This window comes from Notamacropus eugenii, chromosome 3 (genome assembly GCF_028372415.1).
Source record: "Notamacropus eugenii isolate mMacEug1 chromosome 3, mMacEug1.pri_v2, whole genome shotgun sequence".
Taxonomy (NCBI): Eukaryota; Metazoa; Chordata; class Mammalia; order Diprotodontia; family Macropodidae; genus Notamacropus; species Notamacropus eugenii.
In genome coordinates, this window is record NC_092874.1 from 393754467 (window position 1) to 393763458 (window position 8992).

Genomic DNA, 8992 nt, shown 5'->3' on the forward strand with positions numbered 1-8992 from the left:
TATATGTGTTGGAGTGTGTGTAGATAGATAGACAGACAGACAGACAGACAGACAGACAGACAGACAGACAGACAGACAGACAGACAGATAGATAGATAGATAGATAGATAGATAGATAGATAGATAGATAGATAGATAGATAGATAGATGTGGAGTTCACTGATATTTAGTTTAACAGGAAAAAAATAATTACCCTCTCTTAGATGTCTCCCACTTTCATGAAGGTGGAGCCCACTCTTTCCTTCAGCTAGGTGCTGGGACTTTGTCTTAAGTCATCTTTCACTCTCAGGAGCAGATCTCTTATGAAAAAGTAAGAGAAATATGAGTGGGAGTAAACTTGCTGGAGATATGTACCTTTAGAGGTAATGCCTCTTATTCTTTATTCGGGCAGCTTCTATCCACCACCTAAATCTATTTACCTCTTGTTTCAAACTTTTGTCAAGAAAAAATGCCAGATTTAACTTTAGCTCTTCTTTGGGAAGTTTATAAAATATAGTAATCCATAAAATTCTATCTCATTTTTGCTCAGGAGCCCCCAGCTGTTGGGAGAAAAGAAAACAAAATCTCCTTCCACCTGTCTCTATCATCTCTCCTGGATCACCTGGCAGGATAAGGTACCAGATGTGGAAGTCCTTGCTAGAGCCGAACTGCCAGGTATTCAAACTATGCTTTAGAGAGAGCAGCTCCGATGGGCTGGCCATGTTGTTTGAATGCCAAATGTACACTTGCCAAAAAGACTATTTATGGAGAACTGGAATGGGGCAGGCGATCAGATGGTGGCCAGAAAAAGCCATACAAGGACACTCTCAAGGTTTCTCTCAAGAACTATGGATTTAATTGTGCACATGGGAGACACTGGCACAGGACCGCTCAGCATGGCATGCCCACATGTTCTATGAGCAAAGCAGAATTGAGACAGCACAGAGTAAATGTAGGATGTGCAGATTTGTAGTATCCACTCCAAATATTCACACAGACTCTCTGTGCCCAACCTGTGGTAGGGCCCAAGCTTGTATTGGTCTGATCTAGACACATTGAAACTTCACTTTATCATGCCGATGTCATTTTCATCCTCTTTGAAAATGAAGGACAACAATCATCCATCTCTCATATTTTACCAGACATTATGCTTCCTTCTTTTTATACTCCTTACTTTATATGCCTGGCAAGTTCAAATCTAATTAAGCAGAAATTATAAATATAACTTTTTATAAATTAATTTATTTTTAGTTTTCAACATTCAATTCCACAAGCTTTTGAGTTTTCAATTTTCTCCTCCTCCCTTCCCTCCTCTCTCCCCAAGAAAGCATGCAATCTGATTTAGATTCTACATATATATTCATATTAAACATATTTCCACATCAGTCACGTTGTAAAGAATTAGAACCATTGGGATGAACCACAAGAAAGAAGAAACAAAACAAAGAGAAAGAGAGCAAATGGTATGGTTCGATCTGCATTCAGACTCCATAGTTCTTTCTCTGGATGTGGATTAAATACACTTTTAAAGAACCAGAAAACTGGAGTAACATCTGCCCACTCAGGCAGAGAATTCTGTTCTGTGGAATAGTCAGCAACCACCGGGAATTCAAGTACTTTCCTCTAGGTACTTCAGACTGCCCTATCTGGTGATTTAAGGTGAAGACAGCTGAAGAACCCCCATGGCAACCTCACATAACCTCAATAAACAGTCTCCCACTGTCTTGGCTGTCTCCCCAGCCTCCACTGTGTCCCATCACTCTCACTTGCCAAGCTTCTATTCTAATCACAAGTTCTGCCTCTGCTACCAACCCCATCACGAAGTCAGCATGTGAAACATATTTTCCCCTAAATGTTGCCTAGTAGACAGGGAGAGCTAGCCTCAGAGTCAGGAAGACCTGAGTTCAGATCCTGTCTCTGACATATACTGTATAGACAATCCTGTCAAAGTCACTTAACATTTCAATGCCACCGAGCAACTCTCTAAAGCTATAAATTACCCAAAAGTTGTAAATCTATATTGGCAGGGAAAGATTCCTCCATGGGAGTTCCATCAATGAAACAATAAATTTAGTCTAAAACAAAAAATTTAACAAATCTTCTCCTGTTTCTGACTTCACCGTTTTTATATTAACCTAGTGTCCCATGTTCATAACACTTTGATCCTTCCTCTTCCTTCCTTCTCAAATACAGGTCTTTTGTTTCTTTCACCAATATCTGCTCTCTTCTCTCCAGTCCTTCAGTAACCATACCAGGTTAGGTTGCCAATACCACCTGCCTAAACTATTTTAATACTCTTAACAGGTGTTCCTGTTTCCACTTTGTAACTTGCCCTTCATTCTTTGAAATATTGCTAGAATAATATGATCACATCATTCATTGCTTTATCAAAAATCTCCAGAGTCTCTCTATTGCTTCCTTAGCTATGTTCAGCTATACCTGCCTTCAAGGCCCTGTGCTCCTGCCAAACTAGATTATCCTGACTGAACACACACCACCCTCTCATGCCTTTGCTCAGTCTGCTCCCTATCTCTAAAAGTAGTCCCTCCCTGATCCTGACCATTTTAAGTTGCTAAACTTCTATCCATCCTTTACTTAAGGAATTTTTTAACCTAAAGTCTATTCACTTGTTTTTTTGATAATTAATTTATAATAATTAATTATATAAATAATATAATGTTTATAATTAATTTATAATTAACTAATTTATAACTAGTTTTTAACATTCACTTCCATAAGATTTTGAGTTTTAAATTTCTCCCCCTCACTCCTTCCCCTCTCCCCCTCTTTCCCCTGCTTCCTCCCCAAGATGGCATGCAATCTGATATAGCCTCTACTTATACATTCATATTAAACATATTTTCACATTATTCATGATATAAAGAAGAATTAGAACTAATGGAGGAACCACAAGAAAAAAGAAACAAAACAAAAGAAAATAACAAAAGAAAAGGAGAGCTAATAATATGTTTCCATCTGCATTCAGACTCCAAAATCCTTTCTCTGGATATAGATAGCATTTTCCATAGTGAGTCTTTTGGAATTATCTTAGATCTTTGCATTGCTGAGAAGAGCTAAGTCTATGAAAATCAGTCTTCACACAATGGGGCTGTTACTGTGTACAGAGAGAGTTCTCCCGGTTCTCCTCATCTCATTCAGCATCAGTTCATATAAGTCTGCCTACTCACCATCTCTTATAGCACAATAGTATTCCATTACATTCGTATACCACAACTTGTTTAACCATTCCCCAATTGATAGACTCCCATCAATTTCCAATTCTTGGCCACCACAAAAAGAGCTGCTATAAATATTTTTGTACATAGGGGTCTTTTTCCCATTTTTATGGTCTCTTTGAGATACAGACCTAGAAGTGGTATTGCTAGGTCAAAGGGTATGCACACTTTTATAGCCCGTTGGGCATAGTTCCAAATTGCTCTGCAGTGGTTGGATCAGTTCACAACTGCACCAACAATGCATTAGTGCTCCATTTTTCCTACATCTTCTCCGTTATCATTTTCCTGTTTTGTCATGTTAGCCAATCTAATAGGTGTGATGTGGTACCTCAGAGATGTTTTGGTTTGCATTTCTCTAACCAATAGTGATTTAGAGCATTTTTTCTTATGATTACAGATGACTTTAATTTCTTCATTTGAAAACTGCCTGTTCATATCCTTTGACCATTTATCAATTGGGGAATGACTTGTATTCTTAAATTCAACTCAGTTCTCTATATATTTTATGTATATATATTCTATATTTATTTATATGTATATATTCTATATTTCTATATATTTTAGAAATGAGAGTTTTGTTCACTTTTCTAAAAATATTTTGATAAATGTATTTTAATAATTGATTTCCTTTGTAATGTGTTTATTTCATGCATTTAACAAAACTGAGGAGGAATCCCCAGACTTCACCAGACTGCTGAAGGGGCCTAGCACACACATAAAAATGTTAAGAGCTCCTGCTTTAAAGATCAATGGTGGGGAACCTGGGTCCTCAAGACCACATGTGGCCTTCTAGATTCTCAAGTGTGGCCCTTTGATTGAATCCAAACTTCACAGAACAAATCCCCTTCATAAAAGGATTTTTGCTCTGTAATACTTGGACTCAGTCAAAACGTTGCATCCAAGGACCTAGAAGGTCACAGGTTCCCCACCCCTGGCTTAACTATGACCTCCTTCCGTAAGCTATTCCTTATTCCTCCCCATCTATAAGGACCTTCACCTTGGGACCTCACATAGCTACCTTTATCAGTATTATATCCATCTACCAGGCTGTAAGTTCCTTATCTAGGTCTTATTTAAGATTTGTATTGTCCCCTCCATTACTTAGTAAAGTGTTTTGCACACAGTAGATTAATAAATATTTGTTGGTGATGATTACAGCAAGAAAGGTTGGGGCAGGGTAAAGAGGGGAGAGGAGAGCTGGGCTTGGGGATAAGTAAGCAAATCCTTTATCTCACCCACAATCTCCACCATCTGAATTTGCTTCAGGTTGCAAAAAACAGCACCTGCTTTTCCTGGGACCCTATTTTATTAACTCTCACTTATGCCAGGTGTGAAAGATTTGTGGTTCTAATCTGCTGTCAGATTGATTCAACAGCCTGTCCTTCAGATAGAGCCATGACAGGGACAGGCAAGTTAGACAGTCCCCTAGGTGCAAAACTGGGTTGGGGAGGCATAGGAACAGAGAAGCACAATGAGGGAAATTTTAAAATATTACTCTTAATAAATTCATCTATTTTAATGCCAGTCAAGTCCTATTTTCCATGTCTTGACAGTATTTATTTACTGATAAGCCAACCTTGTATTGATATGATGATGACTCAAAGCTTTCTATGACCAGGAATACATGGAAGGCACAATTTTTGGACCCTGGTTAGGAAGCCCAAATGCCTTGTCTGAAACCGCTTTCAAATCATGAAGTATATTATTAAGGGATTTCCCTTTATTGGTCAATTTTTGAAAATATCCATTTTCATCTGATCACTATTTAACTTGCCAAGGAAAGTTCTGTCAGGTTGGCTTAATGAGAAAAGATCCCTAAATTGGCTCTAGGATAGTAAACTCAACCTCAGAGAAATTCTCTTTACAATCCTTCTAACTCCTTCATCAAAAACACTTTTATAATGAAAATAAAGGCTAAAGAGAGGCCTTTGGTACCCCCCTACTTGAGGATCTGTGTGTAAGGTGGCATGGATCCAGTTTGATACAGGCAGCCAGGTCAGGATCCATTCACTGTAAACACTCACACTATGCTGACATATCATTATATGACCATAGATAAGGTAAACTTATGAATTCGTTGTTGGCATGATGCCTTCTATGTGTGTTTTTCTATATTTCAGACAAACACTGGTCAGTGAAGGCATCTCACCAGCTGCCTCAAGAGAAAAGTAACTATGAAGTCTTCATCTCCACTGTATTTTTCACTCTGTCAGGATCAAGTGAATCTGCAGGTTGCTGAGCTCCTGTCTTACAGATTCCTACACTAGAGATTGTGATTCCAAGAACTCATTTATTTCTTTTTATTTTCCTGGGTGATAACTAGTGTAACAGCAAGGACTCCAGAATATATAAGAGGGGCCACTGTACAGGTTCTGAGATCTATTTTTCTAAAAGGAAAGGATAGCAATTTTTGAAGGGTCAACAATCCACATTAATCAAGCACATATATCATTCACTTAGCTCGGGGGAAAAGGCAGCACTCTGAACTTCAGAGAAAATACAAACAGAAATTACAGGCAAAAATTACAAAGAGAAAGACCAACAGTCAGGGCTTCCAACTGTCTGACCATAGGCAAAATATACATCGTTACCAGAGGGAGAAGCATGAACATATGGGTTTTCAAAGCCAGGGGGGTTCTTAGCAGGTACCCAGAGTCTCATCTGGTGCATGAACCTTCTTCCAAAAAATAAGCCCCAAAGTAAAACTTTACCTCAGAGCACACACACACACACACACACACACACACACACACACACACACACACACATATAGATATATAGACTAGATAGACACATAGATACATAGATACATAGATAGACACTTTTCAAGGCTGGAGGGCATGACCCAGTGCCTCCTTAAAAATCAACAAAAGGTACTGAGGTCTATTAATGGGTGGGGACGATCTTTAACTCTTCCCCCCACCTGCCATTAACCTAACATTAACATTACAACTAGGTGCTGATATATGTTAGTGACTGAACTGCTTGGACTGTGGATAACATGGCAGTAAGATGTTAGAATTTGCCCCAAGGAGCAAGTCATAGATAAATTGACCAGTCTTCCAGATGGCCCATTTTGCAGGGGATTTTTACAAACCAGGGTCATCATAGCTCCTTGGAGGCTTGTTTACTCCAAAGCAGATTGCACGTTCTTGAAAGGCAAGGATATTTTATTCTTTTAAAAAATTTTTTACAAAGAGATATTTACTGAAAAGATAGCAAGAACAGCAATATAAACATTTCTTATAACATCTGTGGGGCACACTCTCTCCTGAACCACCTCAGTCCCTGGGGAGAATGAGCTCAAGCTTAATACAGTTAACACATTGCATTCATCTCACCAGGTTCACTTCCAAATGCAACAACCCAAATGGGTTGGGCACTGTAGGTAATGCTACAGGGCCTTGATGCCCATCTTTTTGGCTACAAAACCCAGCATGGATTTTAACTCCTGGATTTCTTGGGGTTTGGGGGTGGGTTGTTCTCTAGATGTTTTGAACTTTACAAGGTCATAGCTACCTCTACTCTCCTTCACCTATACTCCTATGAGAGATTTGCCACAAATTAATTCTTAAAGGAAAAACAACTGAAGACCAATAAACCAGTCCATTGCTTTAGCTGCCCATGGTGCTACAAAGCCCAAGATTCCCCCTCTGCGTGTGGCAGCCTGGCAATTCCCATACCTGTGGAAATTTGGCAACATCTAGGAAAGAAGACTTTGCCACCAGAACTTATTGAGACAACATTGTTCTGAATATTCCTGCTCTGGCTCCCTTCACAAACAGCTTGTGGTGCCAGGACTGTGATGGTCATTCCTTAGCAGTGAAGGAAACAGGCAACCAGTAAAAGGACTGAAAGCTGGGGAAAAGACTCAAACACAAAGACAAGAACAAGCCCTCTAACCAGTGAGGCAACCTGGCATGGAATCAGAAATACCTGTATTAAAATCCTATCTCAGACACTTGTTAGCTGTGGGAGACTGGGTAAGTTACTTAGATTCTGCTACTTTGTTAAAATTAATAAAGCCAACACATTTATAATAAAAGTATGGTTATTTGGCCATGTCTCTCAGACCAAAGGAAATCATGGTGGCAGACTCAGGGCTTATATGTTCTTTTAGAAGAAAAGCAGTAATCAGCTCAGATTGGTTAAAAAAGTATATTATAAGGAGGGGCTGAGAGTGACATGATGTCATTCCCAGACCACCCCCAGCCTTGAACCATCTATTCAAAGGACTTATGCCCCACCCAAGCCTGAGCATAACACACAGGCTACTCCACCAGAATGGGGTCTTGAACAAGAAAGTTAGTCCAATTTCATTATCAGCAATGTCCTTCAAGAACCTGAACTTTTTAAAATCAGGACTTTAGAAGACAGAGGAATTATGGATTTCCCCCAAATAACTGGTTATTAATAATGATTTCTCCCATCAGAGAGAGGGAGTGGAGCATGGTGGACAGAGAGCCAGACTCAGAGGTAGAAAGACCTGAGTGTGCGGGGGTTGCGGGGGATAGAGAGACAAAGAGAAACAGAGACAGAGAGAGACAGAGACAGAGACAGAGAGAACAGAAGAAAAAAACAACAGAACAATTTTTTTCTTAGAGACTGGAACATTTCATGAGAACTTCATAAAAAAAGATCGTGAACTTGAAGATGGATTGTGAAGAGATAATCTAGGAATTATAGGTCTTGCAGAAAAATGTCTTTAAAAATAACATCTAAAGAAATCCTACAGAAAAATTGTCCAGAAATATTGGGAACAAATGACAAAATAACGCTCAAGAAGATCTATACATAGAATAAACCTCAAGTTTAAATAACCAAGAAACATGATGATCAAATTTTAGAAATCATCACATCAAAGAAAATTTACAGAGATTTAAGTGCTATTTTAAAAAAGAAGTAAATGTTGACAGTCTAAGAATATTGAAAACATTTTCATATATAAGAAGCAGTTTCATCTTAATGAGTGTCTTATAATTGGTCTTTAATGCTTTTCTTATATTTCTTCTGGATCTCATGTATGGAATTTTCCATTGAGTTCTGGATTTTTTATCACAAATATTTGAAATGCTTTCAATTCATTAAATTTCCTTTTTTTTTTCATTTAGGATTATACTCAACGTTGCTGGGTAAGTTATTCTTGGACAGAACCCCAGCTCTTTTGCTCTTCCAAATATAATGTTACAAAACCAAATATAATGTTACAGAAGCTCCTAGGTCTTGTAAAAAACTGTATGTACCTCCACAATATTTAAATAGGTTTTTTTCTTGTTGTTTGCAATATTTTCTCCTTAACCTGGGAGCTTTGAAACTTGGCTACGACATTCCTGGAAGTTTTTCTCCTAGTATTTCTTTCAGTTGATGACCAGTGAATTTTTTTTTACTTCTACTTTACCCTCTTTTTTCTTTTTTTAATATGTAATTTATTTATTGTTCAGTTTTCAACATTCACTGCCACAAGAATTTAAATTCAAAATTTTTTCCCCATCTCTCCCCACACTCCACCCCAGGACAGCATGCATCCATTTGCCCCTTCCTCCAGTCTGTCCTCTCTTCTATTGCCCCTCCCCCCCTTCTTTTATCCCCTTCCCCTCTATTTTCCTGTAGGGCAAAATAGATTTCTATACCCCATTGCCTGTTCATCTTATTTGCCAGTTACATGCAAAAACAATTCTTAACATTCATTATTAAAGCATTGAGTTCCATATTCTCTTCCTCCCTTGCCACCCACCCTTATTGAGAAAGCAAGCAATTCAATATGGGTCATACATGTG